Source organism: Dermacentor variabilis, chromosome 8, assembly GCF_050947875.1.
Source record: "Dermacentor variabilis isolate Ectoservices chromosome 8, ASM5094787v1, whole genome shotgun sequence".
Lineage (NCBI taxonomy): Eukaryota > Metazoa > Arthropoda > Arachnida > Ixodida > Ixodidae > Dermacentor > Dermacentor variabilis.
In genome coordinates this window covers 116,868,667-116,890,216 of record NC_134575.1, presented here as the reverse complement: position 1 = coordinate 116,890,216, position 21,550 = coordinate 116,868,667, and the positions used below count along the sequence as shown (strand labels likewise).

The following is a 21,550-nucleotide window of genomic DNA, read 5'->3' as shown; positions in this document are numbered from 1 at the left end:
GCAAGGAAATCACGCGTCCTTTCTTTCTTATGCGCCGTACTATCGTTCGTTATCTTTTTCGTTCGCTTTACGGACGCTGGCCAGCCCAAATACCTCCCTACGAGACCACGCAGCGGCGCCATCTTTTTCTTCACTTTATGGACGTTAGCCAGGCCAGATACGCCCCTACAAGAGCACACATACGGCTAATTCACACAGGTCCATCAAGTAAACAGCTTCGCTCTGAAAAAGAGAAAGAGGGGGGCGCGATTCCCTGCGCCACTACTGGCGTCGATGCTCTCCGTCGCAGCCGAGCTCGCGACCAGCAGTTTCTCTCGAGCTCCGAAAGTGGTAGGCCACGCGTCATACTTACTCCTGACGAGCAGGCAGGTTTCGATCAGCAAAGCCCCGAGCAGAACCGAAAACGAGTTCGTCTACGCCGTGCAGATGCCGCAGCTCTGGCGCAAGAACAGGCTCGTGCAGTCGAGCGAACGCAGCAACTGCGTAAGGAGCATCCAGCAGCCTACCAAGCCGCTGTTTAATGAACCGTCGGGTTTAACCCAGTATTTTCACTACAATTTACAATCGTGTTTCCATTGCAGAAATAGTAATACGTCTGCATAATCGTCTTTATCTCCCTCAAGACTTGTTTATCTACGTTGCAGGGCTACCTATGCAGCTGCTACATGGCGTGCAACCTGGTGCAATAATATGCAACTGCAGTGCAAAGGGCGCACGTATAGATACTACGCGGCGTGCATCTCGTATCTCAAGACAAGGGGCACGATACTGCTAATTATGATGCTGACGGTGGTAGTTTATTGGCATCCCCTCTGAAATGCGGTGGTGACATGGTCACTTAGCCAGCTTCATTTATTCAGGACACAAGATACATTCTTCTAGCATTTTTGTGTACGTTCCCTTAAACTTCCTTTTCTTCCTTAAACCTTGCCTAACAATAGCTTGTACCGCTACCGCTGCATCTGCCACATGGTGTCCCACCTGTGTAAATGTGTAAATGCAATGCGAAGTGAGCACCTATCGACGCTACGCGGCGCGCATGTCACCTCGCGTGTCTCTTCGCGCGCTAAGACGCGTTCAAAGGGCCCTTTTCCGATGCAAAGCAGCAAGCAAGGGCGTGGCTCAGCGCTACAGTAGCTGACTCGCGCGCAGCAGGCCCGCGTGCGATCCCGGTGGGAACTGGGCTTTTTTTTTTCGTCATTCTCGGCGGTAGCTGCCAGGAACACCGCACACTGGCGGCCGGTGGAAACGGCTGCTAGAATGAGCCAATCGCATTTAGCTAGTGCAGTGATATGAGTCACGCTTACCGCTTTATTCACAAAGCCATTTCGTCGGCTAAAAACTTTCGCTTGATACTTCTCCACATAATACACTTCAAAATCATAAAAAAAATAAAAGCACATGTTTCCAAGTTCCATATTTTTTCTACTTCTTGCAGGTGTTCAAGTCACCTACAATCAGGTCGCAGACATTTGCCGGGCTGGAGGCGTCGTCATACAAGGCCTAAAGACCAACACCATCGACAGCGGGACCGAGCAACAGACACCGCTTGTCGAAGAATACCGTTTCATGCCATACATGGACGACAAAGGCAGCATGGACAAGAGAGAGTCCCTCACACGTGAATACGTTGAAGTCTGCTGCAGCGTTGCCAGGCGAGCCCTCGACACCTGTTCCCAGAGTAAGGCTCTTGTTCGTGAAGTTATAAACGGCGTCCGTAGCGTCCCGGAGCACGTGGTCAGCCAGTATCTAGAAGACTCTCATAAGAGCCACGGCCTCCTGCGATTTCTTCACGCTGTCCTTAAGCAAGCAGATCACATTGGCACTTCCCTTGCGGCCTATATCCAGTCAGCTCTGCCTGCGCACAACGAAGACTTAGAAACCGATGTACTCAACACAGCCCTCTTTGAAGAAGATCCTCTGAGATTCCTCCTTGACACCGTGGTCGAAAACACCTGCCCGAACAAGCTCAGAGTACTGGAACTGGCGGCTCAAGGGAGGGGCTGCCTGCTCGCCTCCTGGTTGGCGACGTACCTTTCCAAGTATAACTTGTTGCCGACTGTCGAATACACAATAGCACATTCGTCTGCACAAGGACTGTCAGGAAAGGTCCCTCGAGGTGCCACGGTAGTGTCATTGGGCTCGGCAGCATCAAGGAAGAAGCTTCCTGAAGTGGACTTAATTGTGGCCAGAAGCGCCACCTGGTCCTCTAGTGAAACAAGAAACCTCGCCGATGAAGTGTCTTCTATTTGTAGAGAGAACGGATTCGTTTTGATCGCCCAGCGTACCGCACTGACACCAGCCGAACGGTTACTCGGTGAAATTGGAGGCGTCGAACTTCAGGTAGCCGCTCCCGACAAGGTGGAAGCTCAGTTTTTGAAGCACGGGTTACGCCTAGTGGCTTTTAAGTCGAACAACTTGTCTGGCCTGTATCTCTTCCGAAAGCGTTCCATGCCTGTCGAGGAAACATTGCAAGAAATAGTCATGGTTGACAGCGAACATTGCGACTCCGTTGATTTGGTCAAGAAGAAAGCTCTCGACTACGAGTGGAAGGCGCAAGGAGAGAACATGTGGCTGCTTGCGGAAGGGGCTGCAGCAAGCGGCGTTGTTGGCTTGGTGAACTGTCTCCGATACGAATCCGGAGGAAGTCACATCAGGTGAGAAATCTCCGTATACATTTCTTTCTTTCGTTTCGAATCTTCGACCAGTATGTTCTTTAGAATTACCGGATAGTTATCGCCGATCTTCAAAAAATCACCGATGCGTATTCCGTGCCACCATGTTTGAAGACTGTGGTCAACAATTATGATGCTCATTAATTAACTTACGTGGATTATTGAAATAGTCGGGAACTAGCAAAAGGGATCGGCTTACCGATACACGTCAGAAGATATATTCACTCACTGAAAAAAGTAAAATGGAAGCGCGAACAATAAATGTTATAGGACGGTAATGGAGAATGTCAGATGTGATCATGCCTCAATTTTCTTTCACATAGGCTGGCGTCTGAAACGAGAAGACTTATGCGGAAACCAGCGTACAACAGGCAATTACGTTACTATGCATTATTTGCTTCTAGTTCAGCTTTTTATGTCTTCAAAATCGCATGCATTAAACAGCATTCACTATAAAAACCCGCTTGAAGACAAGTTAGCATGGGAATAATGATATCTTCTTAAAAATGTGTTTGTGCTGAGTCGCTTGTTGCGGATGATAATGAAACATTTCGTATTTCAGGAGCTGCGACATGCTGTGACTACTTGTGTCTGTGTCAATTCAAAGGAACTTGTCCTTCAACAATTTCTTGTTCTACACTCGAAATTATCGGTCCAACCACGTTGTTGCGCAATGCATTTTTCATCATTTAGGGTGCCCGCATACGTTATTATTCACTTAATCACACCAAACGCTAAAAATGTGAACTCCGAATAGTGAGCAAGAATTTTAACAAGAAATGCCACAAGAGACTCAAGCCTCCAAGCTACAAAACGTTTTCATTTTGTTTTTTGCTTTAGTTTATGAGGACTCGAATAATGGCGTGCATATTCTGTGGATGCATCCTCATCGTCGCGACACATCATTGCTGTATAGATTGCAGACGCACTGTTCTTGTAGCAGCCTCCCCGACACTAGTCAAGTCATCATTACGGCCATACAAAGTGAAGGGCGCGTAAATTACATTCTAGAAATCACCTAGTTACTCATCCGGCCCGGTACCCTTCGCTGTAAAAAACTTAACCCGTCTTCACGCTACTGGCGATTGATTTCTATCGACGGAGCCGGTAGATTCTGTGCAACTGCAGAGTACATGATGCTCAGCATGAACACACAGTAAAAGCCATTCGTTAAGAGAACATTTTGTTACTGCACAAGCGCTGGCTGGAGATGCCATTTCCCACGAAAGCTTGCAGACTAATCTCTGATCATGGATAGTTGTCCAACCCCTTAACCCTTTTTCCCGATAGGATTGAAGAAATAAATAATGTATAGTCCGTTCGGTTCTAAGCGACACTTTAACAGTTGACTGCAATATGCAATGTCATCCAGGTCGAAAAATAAACAACAGAAATTTCTGCTTTCTAATACACCACTTTCTGACGTATCATATATGTTCCTGTAGTCGCCACAGACATTTCTACCGTTCTGACATCGCCACGAGCAGTGTTCTGACCTCCCAGCGAAAATGTTCCTTCGCGGTGGCACTAGTACTAACGTCGCGACGGATGCTTTCTGTTGCGACGTTAAAGACGCAATACTGTGTCGAGGCGACGGAAGTTCTGACGTCAGGATACAAGCGTTTTCAGTCGGAACGTTATAAATGTGCCACGTTGCCCTCGTAAACGCTTTATGTCAGTGTCGCACGGTGGTGCACGCTATACTTTTCTCAGGTGCGTTCTACGAAGCCGGCAGTGCACATCACGTCAATGCTGGCGTTGAGGCAGCCGATGACAGATTTTTTTTTTTTTGTAAACTTGCCGCAGTAACCAGACAGAGAACATCGGCTTACGGGACTCCTGGTAATCGGCCGCAGGTAGACATCATCGCACCAGAAACGCGTCTGCAGCATTGTATTTGTTTCTATTTGGTTGTTTGCCCTCAGATAATGTTAAAAAAATTGTTTGAATGTGTGATGCGCTAACTTGAGCGTTCACCAGTTGCCCACGCCGAACTCGGGCTGATCTGGTTCTGCTCCGCTCAATATTAGGATTGGGACATCTAGACTGAACCATAAACACTTCTGCCGCTGAAAAACGCCGCTGGATTTGGTCTTTCGGTACGGACTTTTCCAATAAATTATTACGCCCTTCCCAACGCGACCACAGAACAAAGAAAGAGCGCCGACGCCAAGCACTGTCAGCTAGCTGTACTACAGTAGAGATGTGTTCTTGAAGGGAGGGGGGGGGGGGGGGGCAATTACGCTCTCCTGCGCTTCTCTGGATAATTTACCTTAATCACCCGTATTTGGCCGAATCTAACATGGACATTTTTCTTTTCGACAAAATGGGTGCAAAAATTTTCTGCGCTTTACGATCGGATACAAAACCCAAAGCGCGCTCACGGCTTTAGCAGCAGTCAGACGCACAGCCATCGCGATCGCAAGAAATGCGACAGCGCACGTTTCTGTGAAAGCTGCCGGGGGTTGGTTTCGGGCGCAACTGCAATATGGTGCAGCATTCTGGTTCGGTCACTCGGAGGTACTACCACTTTCCGAGAGATTTCGCGCGACTCGGCAGCGCATGCATCGGCCGCGAGGCCGCGACATCGCGTGGAGTCGCCGCCGTGCGGACACTCGCTGAACTACGATAGTGTGGACACGGCCGCCTCGATCACGCGCGCACGGCGGGGCCCCGCCGTGCGCGCGTGATCGAGGCGGCCGTGGTGTGGACATGGCCTCCGAGCTTTACCCCCGCGCGCGGGCCGCGGTGGATCTCGGAGGTCATGGTGTTGATGGCGCGTCGCCGTCCGCCGCCAGCCGCTACTTGTTTACATGTACGGGTAGGTGCACATACTCTTTTAAAGCCTGTTTGTTCCGTGGTTGTATCGCAGTCGTAAATGGTGTTATGTTTTTTTTCTTTTTTGCAATGTAGAAACAGCTGGCTCGGCACTGTCACCTTTGCGTTTCAATAAAATAAGTTACTGTACGCGTCCAGCGCGCGATGTGCCATCGTTTCGCCATCCGTTCCACACAATAATTTAAGAATTATTTACGCACTGGGATTTAGGCACGTCACAAAGAAACATTTGGCGCCGCTGTAAAGAAATGAAGTAGTCACTGGAACACCTGAAGGCAGTCCTTTAGCGATTCCTTGTAGCGATGTGTCGATCATTAAGCAGTCATTGTAATGCCACGGAAGGCGAACATGGCGGCCCGAGATCACTAAGCAGTAGGAAAGAAAGCGCTCATACGTATGATGTCGCAGGTCACAAGTGATCTTCGGTGTGTATTTGCATGTCTGTCGCTGAGTGCTTACACGACCCGCCTCAGCAGCTCCTGAGGTGCCCTTTCATTATGTGTAACCACTGTTATATACCGCTGCGCAGAAACAATTTTGCCTCGCAAGTGAGTTTATGCGCTTCGGCACTTTGTTTCTACTATAAAGTGGAAGCAGAAATGCGATGTGTTACAAGAGGATTATGTGTAACATTCCAGTGACTAGACGCCCGACGTCTCAAAGCTGACTTGCTGTCGACAAACTTAATGAAATCCTTAGTCTGGTGTTGTTAGCTTGACAGAAGGTAGCGCCCATTATTTTAACACATAAGAAAAAAAAACGTTATAGGTTCGCAGTTTAAAAATAATTACCATTATTTGCATCGTTTTCATGCACGTAATAATTCCAAAGCACCATTCTTCTAAAAATGCTATATTTAATGTTACCGTGGAAAATAAATGCGTGTGAAACCACATGGCAATCCTGCCACAGCGCGCACCTTGTTCAGTTGACCTAATAACTGTCTTATATTTGTTAGAGAACTGAAAAGAAAAGTAAAAGGTAGTTGTGTATGCGCACAAGCGGCTAAGTCCAGCCACCAGAACTATGTGCTTTAGCTGCATCGTGCCGGAATGCAGGCATCTTTAAAACGAAAGCGAGAATACCAGAAAGGAGAGTTGAACAACAGCCGCACTACTAGAATGGGCGCTGTGGTCGAATTCACCATTAAAACCACCGCTTATGTCCCCCGTCAAGACGCAGTCGAAACTACAATCACTGAAGCAACGGGCATTGAGTGATTATGTCAATTGGGGGGGGGGGGGGGGGGGTGTACGTATGTACTATTTTATATAGTGTAAGAGTGCAATATGGCAAATTTGTACATAATCACCAGATCTAACAAGGAAATGTCAAATAAAGATTTTAGCGTCCCAACTCGCGGTGTATGTGTTGCTTCAGAAAATTGCCGCTGTTCGGGAGTGCCCTTCTAGTATCAAAACAAGAATAATTAGGATTACCGAGCACTCACCTAGAGTTGTGCCCGCCAAATTTTTTCTCCTTGATTTGGTTAGTGAGAGCCATCTTGATATCGCTGTAAAGGGCTATTTATTTATATAAATAATAATTACGCACTACATACCACAGACCTCAGACGACTGCACGGAAAAACGACAAACTGAACTTTTCTCTTTTGTTGTTGGACTCGCTACGAAGGAGTTTACGATCCATACATTCCCTCTAATGTCAGTAAACATATGTAGCCACACAATTCACCATGTAACGTGTCAAAGAGCGAGAGCAAGACCAACAGTCAAATTAACTGTGTTCTTTTCCCCTGCTTTTCTCAAGCTCTCTACATTTTCAAATCATGGCTAGGTTAAGATGACTCATCATCCTTGACTTCCACGACGCTAAACCTCCAAAGAGGCATGGTACATTTTCAGATTATGTGCACTTCTTTTCTTCATAAATTCACAGGATGTACTAAACCCTGTCTTAAACCAGAGAACTAACGTCACATCAACTGGTTGCGCCAGTGAGAAAGTGAGGCCCTACCCGTAGCACTGCAATGACATCGAAGCAATGCAAGCTCTGCGATAGCATTGATTCATGAAGGCAGTCATAGTGATGTGCCTTACTATCAGCGAACAATTGGCCAGCGCACAAAATCATAATAAGTGGGGTTACGAACAAGAAATAGAAATTACTGCATAAAAAAGGAGCAGAAAGAAAGAATGACAGAATGGGGATTCTCCAACATGAGAACACATATGCGCCGCTGCAGTCTTCTTCTAAAGCCATTTCTATGAGAACCAGCGTGCGTCTCACTGATGTAGCGATTCACCAGCTGTCTTTACCATTGGCGAGGCCGCAACTTCTATATGTGTTACTTAACTATACACAGATGTGTGCTCGACGCTAGTTCAGCCGGGACGGACAATGTAGCTGACTTCGACCTGACAAATCCAGAATGCAAGCACCTAATTGAAAAGGACCTGGTCATGAATGTTTATCGCAATGGGCAGTGGGGTTGCTACCGGCATGTCGTCTCCAAATCCGGTGAGTGCCATGCTTCTTTCGCTCTCATAAGGACCCCATTGTAAAGATTCACTGTGATCCGTAGATACACTCTACTTTTTTTTTCTTGATGAAAATATGAGCTGGAGCGATCATATTGATTTTCTTGCAGTCAAACTCTCCCAAATTACTGGACGCGTTTCTCTATTCGCTACATGCGTCGGAGCATTAAAATGTTAATTTAGATTGCTTTGTTTGCGAGCCACGTTCATTATTGCTGCCTTATTTGGGGCACCACATCTGTTACAAATATTAACCGTTTGCTTGTAATACAAAATAATATTATTCGCGTAATTAGTGATATGCTCTTTGACTCCTCATCTGAGCCCCTATTTGAAGGACTTCGGGTAATTAAAGTCAGTGATTTGTTTAACTACTGCCTTGCTCTTGGATACCAAAAAGGAACCAAACAGAATTTAAGCCTTGTTTCATCTCTGGCTAGATTAAAACATAACACCCCATGTTATAACACCAGGTCCCTGGATTACTGGCATGTGCCGCATGTGCGTTCAACCTATGGTAACCAAATGACTTTTTACACTCTCCCCACTCTGCTGAATAATATGAGATTTGCGTCCATCGATGCACCTAATTGTTATGGCAGAGAACTGTATAATTTCTATTGCCCAAAGAATTGGGTTTAACCATGTACCTAATGTTTTTTTTTCTTTTTAAGAGTTTTGTGTATCTATATATCCATATTGTTTGTTTGTCCCGAGCTGTTTCATGTGTGAATAAAATTGTTTAGGTGATATCTATGTACTACATGCCATTACTCTCTTTCCTTTCTCCATTTTCGTTGTTACTCTTTCCTTTCTTTTTTTCTTTTTTTTTTCTCACTCGTTGCTGTCTGCTGCCTTTTTGGACCTTCTGGTTATTAGGACCAGTCAAGTTGCTTTTGTAGCAACTTTTTTCCTAATGCCTTTGCACTTTGTACCACTTGTTTTTTATAAATAAAGGTATTATTATTATTATTATTATTATTATTATTATTATTATTATTATTATTATTATTATTATTATTATTATAGGCTTCTGCAATCCTTTAATGTGAAACATATCGATATTCACCATTAATTATTTGAATAATGAACATTTGGTGCGAGCTCTTCTCAGCAGGCCGCTAGATAATAGCAAGGAATAGCTTTACGAGCTCCGCGTCCTACACAACTTGAGAGAGGTGTGTTCAAGCCAAAGGAGCACATAAAAATTTCCCATAACCGAAATGACGCAGGAGCTTGCAAGAACTAGAAATTAGAAAATCACTTACCAGAAAGGCACTTTCTCCTAGCCTTTCTCCTATTATTATTATTATTATTATTATTATTATTATTATTATTATTATTATTATTATTATTATTATTATTATTATTATTATTATTATTATTATTATTATTATTATTATTATTATTAATTGGTGAGAAGACACATGTATACACCGTAATAACAGAAAACAAGCTGGCAACTGCCACAGAGAGGGGCACAACGCCTGCCGACTCTTTAGAAAAGAAGAAATAAAAAAACAAAACTGGAAGGTAGGAAGGACGACGTTTGTAAGTGGTTTGCTAGCGCAGAAATTGACTTAGTGAATACACCTATACTAAAAGTAATGAAGTGTGGCCAGGGTTGTAGCGAAGCGAAAGCAGGCGCCACAAGACGCTGTATTCAACAAGCGATGGGCAATACGAGAACAAGGTAAAAGCTGGAGCCACCTTTCGACAAGTGGACTTGTCTTTTTCAAAGCGACATATGCTTTCCTCGGCACAGTATATATAGGTATGGTTCCTCTAAAGGGTGGAGGGGGTAAGGCGTGTGGGGGAGGAAGCGACTGAAGCTGGTGTTAGCGGCGAGGGTCTAGAGTTGAGAATAGAGGGATGTTTGAACAATTCGTCAAAACTACGGAGAGAAACCTATCAAATAAATACCAGAACAAAGGTATTACAGTTACAGTTCAATCCTAGAAAACTATTGTAACGCCTACAGCACATAGCTCCACCGTCAGTGCTACAAGCGAGCATCCACAGCAATGCGGCAACGCAAGACATTTCACAGAGTCTACGCCTCGATGAAGTTAATCTCCTGAAACGTAATCGTTGTGTCCCATGATCAACGCAGTAAACGAACACGAATTCCACATAGATATAACAGAGTTTTCAAGATACAAGCGCATCAAGGAGTACATTTTCGTTAGTTCATACGCAGAAAAACAGGATAGAGACTCTCTTAGACCACCTAGCACGTGGGCACGGGAAGCCAAACAGCACCCATACTTTGATTTATACAGACAGCTAATCTGAAACAAAATTCCAGAGTCAACGCGGTATTGCCGGAAACGCAAAAATTTGTCCACCGCTGAGCACCAGATCCGTAGGAACTCGCGGGAAAAAATGATTTTGTAATAAAACCAGCAGACAAAGGTGGCAGTATCGTTATCTGGCCTATAGAAATGTACAAGAATGAGGCCTCCTAACAACTGAGCAACCATACCAATAGCGGAAAACTCGACTCTAACCCAACTTCAGATCACAGCAATACTATATGCAAAGCACAACAGCGGAGCTCGTGTCTAGGGAACTAATGAATCAGTCTGAATATTGCGTCATGATGTCCAAGAACAAACGAGCAGGCCGTTATTATCTTCGGCTTAAAATACATAAGGTTTCCTTAGAAGAAATATTTACAGCAGAAATCCAAGGTCGGCCTGTAGTGTCTAATAAAAACACACCTTCCGAGTCCCTACCTAAATTCTTAAATCACCACCTGTCAAACATCACCACTACCCTCCCATCTTTTGTTCAAGACATGCCACACTTCCTTCGAATTATCGACGGCATCAACGCCAATCAAATCATTTCCGACCGCGCTATTCTAATCACTTTGGATTTTTCTGCCCTTTGCACCAACATTCCCATGAGTGAAGGAATTGAAGCCGTTTCCACCTCCCTCGCAATCAATCCCCAAGCGCACGCTCCTGAAATTTACCTGTCACTCCTTAGGTCAGTTCCTACGCTCAGCTATTTCGAATTCGTATCTACTCCCTACCTACAAAGTTTCGGCACTAGCTTGGCAACACCATTCGCTTCCACATGTGCGAACGTTTTCATGGCACAGCTTAAAGCAGACCTGTTGAAATCCTACACTTTAAAACCCCACACCTATCTTCGTTACACCGACGACATATTCATAATATGCGAAGACGGCAGAAGCGCGTTAACCGACCTAATTAGCAATTTCAGTCGCATTAACCAGAGTGTTAAATTTACTGCTCACCACTCTCCTTTTCAAATCGACTTCCTCGAGACGACGGTCTACATAAAAAACGGAAAACTGAGAACGAGACTTTACCTGAAGCCTACGGATCACCAGCAATATTTAGACTACCACAGTCATCACCCGCGACACTGCAAGCAATGAATTTTTATCGGAGAAGCTAAACAAATAAAAGGCACCTGTCGCGAAGACAATGGCAGAGGCAACGCTGGAAGAAACTATCCACGAGTTCCTCTCGACAGAGCTTATGACGTCGCGTCAAGATTGCAGAGGCAGTCTGAGTCATCTAAGAAGCAGCCCACATAAGAATCTGAGAGACCACCAGCCTTTTTAACAAAGTATTCTAATGCCCTCCCAAACATAAACAACGTCCTACGAAACACCACCCAATATTATCAAAAAACGGACATCCGATAAAAACGTTCCCGGATGGATGTGCAAAGCGCTAACTATCGCGACAACAGAAACATTAAGAACATGTTAGTCCACGCAAAAGTCAGCCAAAATCATTCCCTCATAATGAAAGCATGTTGTTGCCCGAGGCGCAATACCTGCAGGCACGTTCGAAGTGAAATTAATATTAAAACACCGCAAATAGTTATACACACTAGGCTAAACTAGCTTTACTTGAGCAAGTTCGGGTGTGATTTATATGCTTGAATGTTGCGACTGTAAGAAATTGTATATTGGTGAAACGGGACTATCAATGAATGTCACAGGCCGTGTGCATAGCACTGCTCTATTCTCAATTCTACACCCTCGCCAGTAACACACCTTCGGTCGTTGTCTCACCCGCCCACCTTACACCCTCTCCCGTTTAGAAGAACCCGACCTATATACACTGTGCAGAGGAAAGCATATGTCGGCTTGAAAAATACAAGTCCACATGTTGAAACGTTGGCTCCCGCTTTTACTGTGTTGTTTTGATCATTGTCTTAAATTTTCCTCTCCGGACTTTCCCGTGTTTACCCTGCATTCAACAGGGTAGTATATGATCACTATGGGCGGGTATAATTGGCGTGAACATGTTCATCGTAACAAGCATCGCCGCAATACGCCAGTATACCCACTGCAACTACCAGTGTCCAATGCCATTCTGGGTGGCGATTCATATTTTAGCAATCAAACCGACTCTCCTGGCCTCCAAAGAAAGTTTGTACAGCAATGAAGGGGGCTATTGGTAAACGTCTATGATTATATTGCGCTTAGCGTTACACTGACGATATTAAGTGACGGACAGGATGTCGACGTACGCAGCGGTGCTTACGCCCACGTCCTGTTCTTCACTTTAAATCGTCAGTGTAACACTAAGCGCAACATAATCATAAACTTTGTACGCACTTCACATAATCATCATCACGCAAATCAACTAGCTGGCAATACTTTGCCGCTCCTCCCTACCTGTTATGAAAGTAGGCAGAAAAATGCTAGAAAGCTTTTTCTCCCTTAAAGGAATTGTGCTCTTGATAACGCATACTTGTCGCAATGCAACGCGGTTACCTATATACCCTGAGGACTACAGAGCTTGACCCAAACATGAGATGTCATTGAAGAATATGTATTTAGCTCATTTTGTAATGCAACAAAATCACTTGTGGAATACATAAAATATTGAAAATAACTAACAACTATGTCGCAACTAATGTGCAATAAATGTTTCAGGACAATTTTTAGGGGGGGGGGGGGAGGGGCGCATAGAAGTTCTGCGACACCTGAGTAAACGAAGCTGGGAGATTGTCCAAAAAGAAGAAGCTTCCAGAAAACTGTGTAAATAATGAAAAAAACAAATTTTTCCTAGTGCCGGCAAAATAGCGCCTCTAAAAATATGTTTTCCTTTAAACGTAAGAAATGTGCCATTGAGTCTCGCTTTCTTTTTTGCTTTTTTTTTCCTTTCGTTTCTTATGATCAACGACTATAGCTGACGCTACGAAGAACACACAGTTTGCTGTCCTGAACTTGCGGAAACGGGGTGACCTACAAAGCCTGAGTTGGTTCGAGTCCCCATTGCCCTACCATGCTCTGCCCACTACCAAGAGTGCCACTGTCCCGACAGTGTGTGATGTGCACTTCGCTACGGTGAACAATCGAGACGTCATGTTCGCCGCAGGAAAGCTGCCTCCAGAGGCACTCGCAGGTGAGTTCAAGCTACTGTGCATGTTCTAACGGGCCAGGGGGGGGGGGGCGGATTTACGCTTTCCTTTTGCATTCGCCGATTGTGCTTCTTTTCCCTGAGGCGGTCACGTTTCTCTTGCAGCAACTACAGAGCGCATGGAAGCCTAAAGTGAGGAAAAGATAGATAAGGCGCTCCTCCTGTGTCTAGCATAACGCGGGTCAGCGTCATATACTTCCCCGGTGCCGATCGCTCCTGAGAGCGTGACGTGTAGCTTTCCCTCACAACCTTTCTTCATATTGGGAGAGAGAGGCCGGACTTCCGCGCAAGTTGACCTGCTTCCACAGTCGACAATTATTACTGCCACCGACTAGTACCACTTCTCGCGTCAAGCACATCCCTTTTAAAGCCTACCTCCAACGTTGCTTAGCTGCGGCTTTAAACGTGCCCAGGTAAGTCCAGGAACAAATAACGGCAAAAGCAGGGAAGCCTTTAACGAACCTACCTCTTAGGTTATTGTCAGAATGCAAGAACAATGTTAATGTTAATGCAAGCATAGCACAGCAACGAAGTCAATTTGGTGGGCAGGAAGTTCAGCTGTGATGCTTTTTTTTTCAGTTTCTTTTGCTCTTATGCCCTTTTTTATTTCCTGCTTGGTGCTCCAAGCTTCAAAGAATGAGCTCATTCGACTGCTGCTCCTAGTTTGCCTCACAACGCCAGCCATGTCAAATGTGTCAACTACCTGGTCCTAATATCGCCAATCCTGTTCGAAAAATAATTAACAATTTCATTGCTAACTGCCGTGGTTGCGAAGAGCTAAGCGTCCTGCTGCTCAGCTCGAGGTGGCGGCTTCCACTCCCGGCTACTGCGGTCGCCTTTTAATGGACGGAAAATGCTAAAGAAATGATACTGTGCTAATATTTCAATACTAGTTGAACTCACCAAAGTGTTCAAAATATTTCCTCCGCGCTTTCTTTCTCAACCCGCCATGCAGTTCATCGATACAAACACTGAAATTAAGTTCTTTTTATGAAGGAAACTGATGGTGTCATTCTTGCCAACCTCACGCTCGTGACAAACTAGCCAACTGTTTCCTAGCCACCCTGATCAGTAAGCAGCAAGTATTGTGTTAAAGCTGCACATTTAGAATTGTTCTTTTTCTACTTTCTTTTAACGCAAATGTGCTAAAGTAAGTGGCTTGACAAACTTCGGTGAGATACGCCATTCACAGCAGTCGTAATCACCCACCAACATGATGCTGCGTTTGTCTGTACAGGCGACTTGGCGAGTTCGGAGTCCATTTTCGGACAGGAGTTTTCTGGAACGGACCAAGCAGGACGTCGTGTCATGGGCGTCGTTTCTAGCCAGGCCTTGGCGACCGTGGTCGCTGCAGACCCCGCCCTTCTGTGGGATGTTCCTGATGCTTGGACCCTCGCTGAGGCGTCCACCGTTCCTTTGTCATACTCAATCGCGTACTATGCCCTGGTAGTGCGTGGTAATATGCGGCCAGGCGAGTCTGTCCTAGTACACTGCGGCAGTGGATGCATTGCGCAGGCTGCCATCGCCATCGCTCTGTCCATGCGGTGTACCGTCTTCGCAACTGTCGGTAAGCGCGCGCAGCTTTATCAGCCTGTCTAATATTCTCAATTAGTCCAATTTTTGCAGATAAACTTCAAAGTCAGCAGCTTAAGTTTACCAATTCTAAAATCCGATTTATCATAAGCTGTCTACACAGTTGCAAGAACAACTCTTTTGGGCACGAACCAATTCGTTGAATGGTACCAGCCACTTCTCATGAGAATCACACGTTTATGGCAGCTCACGTTATAATAGCGTATTTACGCATCATAAGAGCGCGATTATTTTAGTTCACCCGACAGTAACGTGATGGGGTTGTGAGCAAAATTAGAAAGAAAAGCGCATCCTTTAAAAACAAATTTAAAGGGCAGTCTCCCACACAATACCCATTGCTCGGTGGCGTCGAGATGCCTGCAGCTTCTTTCCTGCAGTAACAAAATGTAAAAAGTTGTATTTTTTAGAAGAGTCTGGTGCTGGGGCCTGTGAGTACATAGCTTGAAAAAGGAAAAAACCCAGCCTTCGAAAACGCGTGCGCAAGAGGAGAGATATTGTGCAACCACAACATTTTTGTTTTCTCTTTGATATAGCTCAGCACTGTCCCCCATGCTGGTATGCTAAGTCGTGAAAACTAGGCTGTGCTTTCAGCTGTTTAGGCAGCATGTGTCCCGCATACATGAATGCCGAGCATTAATGTTCCCGGGTTCAATCGTTCTTACCAACTTTACCTCGTGAACAGGTTGCGCAACAGAGCGACAATTCCTGAAGAACCACTTCCCGCAACTAGAAGACAGGCACATTGTAAACTACGGCAGCTTTTGCGCAGAAGAACGCATCCTTCGACAGACAGGAGACAAAGGTGAGTGGCTAAACCTTGTGGCTGATAGAAACACTTATGAACACAAGAAATACACACATCTGGCGTTTGACGAGCTTTTACTGGCCATATATGGCATTTGCTGATCCTGCGTATGTTAGCTGAGTAAGGTATTTTTTTGTAAGATAACAACCTCTCTGATCTATCTGAATGCACTTTCAAGGCTTACGAAAACGCATTCCGAGATAGTACAAGTCTTAATTATGGCAAATATTTCTTTAAAAATTTGTGCTTAGCCTTTTCTTATATCGCGTGAAGATTCTGTAATCTGAAATCGTTAATAGCTCGCAGTGGGGAAGTATTGGTCAGTCTAATGAAGAAAAAGAAGCCTTGAAAACCTGCAACCAAGGCCACAATATACATGGCTAGAAAACCAAGAAGAGTAAAAGACTGCAGTTTCGCAAAGAAAATATAGCATTCATTTACCTTCAAGCTTTCCACCGGCATTTTTTCAACAGAAATATAAACAACGCACCAAATTATCAGGAATTCGGGCGCACAAATGTCTGTGCGATAAGTCACTGCTGCACCTTATTATTCAGCAGCCATCTTCAGCGTCAAAATGCAAGCCTAAGATACCGCACAGAGGCTTCCCTATATTCTTCGTTACCTTTTCTTCTTTTCCGCTAATGTGGGACAATATTTTTTGACGATGTTGTCTTTCAATGCATTTCACCGTTTTGCTCCGTGCGTAATTCTGTTCTACTTTGCTTGTATTGAGCCTTGGTTCATTTACTGTTGCCTTTAGGTTCTTCATCTTTCATTCTGATTTTAAGTGTCACGCAAGGTTTCTTTTATTTACAAACTGGCATTCGTACGTCTCATTGTTTTCTTTTTGTCAACTTTGCTGTCTGTCCACTGCTCTCAATGGCGTCATTTTTTTGTTACCTTTGCACTTTAGGTGTGGACCTCGTGTTCAACAGTTTTCATGGTAGCCATACCAAAGCCATCGCTCACTGTCTGGCTTCGAACGGCCGACACCTTATTATCAAAGTAGCTGGCACCTCCTCAAGTCGCCCGCAAGAAGACCTGTCTTTGAAGCACAAGGTCGTCAACATCATCACCATCCCGACTGATGTCCTATTCTCGAACGACTCCAGCGCTGTGGAGGACAAGCGGCGAGTAGCCGAGCTGCTGTGTGAAGGAATCACATCGGGTGCCGTGAGGCCGTTGCCTGCCACACTATTCACGCGAGACCAAGTTGTGGATGCATTCACGCTGCAAGCCTCTGAAGCGAACAGCGGCAAAGTTTTACTCGAGGTAATTGGACTTCAAGTACTTCTTGGGTTTGTCAGTGTCCTCGCCGTTCGGCATGAACATGTTGCTGTAACCTGAGCTCCACAGTATAGCATGAAAAGCGCGTCGTTATGTTCAGTACTGTGTACACTTAGTCAAATCTTATAATTTCTTTTTATTTCCCGTCACAAAGAAAAAAGATGCGACCAACATTACTACTACGTCTGCCCCAAAAGTTCTTGCATTGAGTCAGCAAAAAAGTGCCAGAGCGTGCTGCGTAGCTGCTTTCTCAACTCCCTGCGGAAATGTAGCCTTTGAACCCAGTGCGAAATGTAATGGTCGATGAAAAACCAAAATATTGTGCATGCACACGTTGTGCGACCAACGATTTATTTTTGTCCCGATGTAGATCAGCCAACGCATGAAACAAAGGACCAATATCAATTCTCTTTAGAAATTGGAGAAAAATCACATACGATTGCATCAGATATCGCGGCATACCAATGGAAATTATGTATAAAAGGAAAGAAGTGTCATCAAGGCGGTTCTGCAGTTTCAAGACCCATAGAGCTTCAACACGCTCTTCCACCTCGCGCAATTGCGGAGACGTCGATAGTGCACCTTCTCTCAAGTTCAGCAACCGTGAAATGTCTGTTATCAGTAGTGATTGCTTGATAGCGGAAGCGCCCGATTCGGAAAAGTGGTCTCTTCAGATAAGGAAATTTCGGAGCTGCGATAGATTTGCGCAAAGTTGGTGCCAAACGTTTCAGTTCTGAGCGAAATTTCCGATAAAAAATTATTTTCTTTGATTAAAAAACCTTTTGGCGATAGCCGTGAAACCTTTTAAACATGCATCACTGGTGACGATACCTGGATACGACATCCCGTTGAAGTCGATGAACTAGGATTCAAGAAACAAGAAGCTGAGGTCAAACAAAAGTGAGCAAAAGCAAAGCGAAATCAAAATTATATTGTCCTTTTAGAGCGAAGCTGTAAATACGACTAAAAGCGCTTAAGAATGCGGCTATATATGCGACTAATGTTACTAGAAGCGCTCTTTTCAGTTTTCTTGAATACTACACCATTCACGGAGTTTATAATTTCAGAAAATGGGAGTAACGTTAGGTCTGGAATGCGGGCGAAAACTGGTGGGAAAACTGGTGAAGCCCGATTTGCGGCTCATTTAAAGGCGTCACACTAGACGGTTACAAATTTTCCCCATTTCCACTGGGAGGACGAACAACGCAGAAATTGCATATATAGAATAAATGAGGGTCACTCCTTGGGCGACGGAGGTAGAATAAACTTTATTTGTGGACAGCAGGATTGAGACCTAGGCCTCTCTACCTAGATGACGGCCTCGAGCCCTTGCGCCCTGGCGGCATCTTCGGCCTGCTGGATTTCCTTGAGTTGGTCTTTCGGTGCACAGCTGAGCAACGCGATCTCCCACTGCCCTCTTGTCTTGTTTATTTTATTCTGTGTGGGTGTCCGAGGTCAAGCCCAAACCATATGCTGTAGGTCCGCCCTTCCTTGACAAAATCTACATGTCTCCGTGTAAAGGTCCAGCTAGTAGCGGTGGTAGGCCACCGGGTTCGGATATGTATCAGTTTCTAAAAGTCGCCATGCCGTCGCTTGCCGTTTACTCAGCGAGGAGTATGCCAGGGGGAAGTGGGCCCTTCCCAATTTATAGTGTTCGGGGATCTCGTTAGAGCTCCTCATCCGTTCTCTCTGCGTTCCCAGTGTTTTCTGCGTGTCACCTGCTCGGCCCGTCAGCTCTCGAGCCAGGTTGTGCACTATTTCGTTCCCGGGTAGGGAGGAGTGTGCGGATGCCCACGTAATGTGATAGTCTCGTTCTTAACGAAAGTTGTTTAAAATTCTCAGCCCTTCCGGCTAGTTTGTTCTTGACGTCATAGTGACGGCTGTCTTGAAGTCGCTTACTACGATGTTAACCTCCGTGGGGGCTATTGCTAGTGCTAAAGCAGCCTCCTCCGCCACCTCCGACTTCTTGTTTTTGCCGTGTCACTAACTCTGCAGTCACCCTCTAGACGGGTCCCCAAAGTTTGGAATGTGTAGGTTACATACGTGCTTTGAAAATTATTATTGAATATTCAACTTCTCCGAATCCCTATGTGTTATCCGAGGCGTGTGGTTGATTTTCACAGCCGCCTCGGTGAACTGTGTCAAGTTCGTTGTTTAAACTTTGTTTAAGTTGGAAGCATGTTGTGAGTAACGAACCACAGATGTTTATGACTGAGGTTGAACAGCGCGGCTGAAACAACGACATGAAGAAACAAATACCGCAGACAAGCGCTCTGATGAGGGCTATACTCGCGGACAACCTTCTGTGGCAGTGAAGGGAAAGCTACGGGGGCAGAGCGCACACAAGTGACAGCGCTGCTGAAAGGAGTCCGGCGTTTTAATCCACGTTCGTTTAGGCTGGGGAAGACAGAACTTAAACACCTTAATAGCAACAGTTAAATAAGACAGAACACACCACTGAGTGTAAATATTCACTCATTTTGCGACTTCTCCCTTCCACGTCTAGGGAATGGCGAAACCGTCGTGCGTGGAAGCTGCGTCGATTCAGCGTCTATTCCGAGCAACCAAAAGCACTGTCAAACGCTGCCGGACTACTTGACGCGGTAACACATGTGCAGCACGCACGCGCCCGTAGCTTTCCCTTCATTGCCGCAGAAAGTTGTCCGCGAGTGTAGTTAGTTCATATTTATAACGGAGGCTCAACAGCAGGAATAAAACAAGGATACTAAGAAACAGTCAAGCACTTTTCGCGTTTGCTTCTTCGTGTCCTTGTTAATGCTTTTCAGCGTCAGTTCTAAGTAGGAACAGCCATCCCTCACCAAGATGTTACTAAGATAAATGTTTATTCTATTTAGGTCAGTTATAGTGTAAGTAGAAAATTGCTTGTTTTAAAGTGCCATAGTGACGCTATCCGCATTGTTTCCCACAGTCTTAAAGCAACTGTACGAGATAGCAAGTCCAAATTTACTGAGAATTTGGGCATTGGGGGAAACTTTTACGGTCTTCGTTTATTTAAAAGCTATGCAAATTATTGAACCCTCATTTCTTCTGTATTTTTCCTGCGTTATACGAGGTCTGTATTTTGTATGCTAGGCAATGTACGTATACGCAAAGATCAAAATGCGTGGAATAACCGTATATTTCGCGGTAGATTTAATATTCGAGTGACCGCTGCATATTAGGTGTCCTTTACGAACACCGTAGAATGCATCTCGCTGCCATGGCACAACTATGTACGCAACTGATATGAAATTTCGCGAAAAAATTGTGGTGCGAGTGATTATGTTCAACGTTGTAGCGAAGTAAAACGTATGTCAATCAATTGCTGCCTATGTAAAAGATTTCCTAATGAGTGTTCAAAACCATTATATGCGAGCAAAGCCTCCAACGCGCGAGTCACCTATAAACGAGGATTTGACACTGTATGGACGAGTGTTGCCTGGAGGCAGCATAGAAGAAAAGAAAAACACGTTTGCTGAATTTAAGCATTCAGTACGACGTCTCTGCCCGGATTTCTTCGGCCAGCGCTGAACGAACAACAGCGAGTGTCATTTGTTGGTTTAGAGCAGAATCACAGGACGACGAAACAGTTTGCCAAGCGAGTCGTTCTGTTGTGAATGCACGTTCAGGGGAGACAGGCCGATGCAACATATCCAGTTGTAGAGGGGTCACAGATAAGATTTAAAGCAAATTGAATGTACACCCATGCGTCACACATGATAAGAGCTGTCTGTACAAATTACAAATGAAGCCATAGGTTGCTGCACGTAAAGCGCCCTTCCAGATTACTGCCTTGTGTTTTCCCCCTATTGCTGAAAAATTTTGCAAAAAATATGCTTTCCTTTTTGTTCATTGTGTGTCTCAGTGGCTCAGTGTGTCTTCCACATTTAGATCCGAGATAAAAATTTTGGGGGTATGTATATAGGGGGGGGGGGGCGTTATAAAAGGTTAAAATAAACTATTTCACTGCTGATAACTAAAATTCTTATTAGAAATGCCCTGAAGAAACAACTTTGCTGAAAATTGCGCTTGCATTAGGCAAGGTCGCACAAGTATTCTGTCTCTCTTTGTTCTGTCATTATTTCTACTTTTGATTTTCTGCACTGAATCTCGGGAGTTAGAACGGTTACTTACTTCATGAAGTGCCACGCCAGCAAATTCAATAAGGATGAACGATGTAACAGAATATGCGGATGAGAATAATTGGACAGAAATTTTGGGAGAATGATTAATTTAAGCGATAGCTTACTGAATCATAGTTTAATCTGTCGTTCAGGCGACAGTGCCGTCTAAACAAAGTTAGAGAATACGCCAAGGAAAGCTGGAACTTAAAATTTGGCCTGCGATCTTTTGGGAAAGAACTCTGTGCGTCCCTTTGACCAGTCTTGTAAATCTTCCTACGTTCCCTTGTTCCCTCTCTCTCTCTCTCAA

At 44.9% G+C, this 21,550-nt stretch overlaps 1 pseudogene; it reads left to right on the top strand.

Annotated features, from left to right (window-relative positions):
• The window catches only part of LOC142591542 (fatty acid synthase-like), a 120,480-nt pseudogene that overhangs the window by 76,606 nt on the left and 22,324 nt on the right, over positions 1-21,550 (top strand).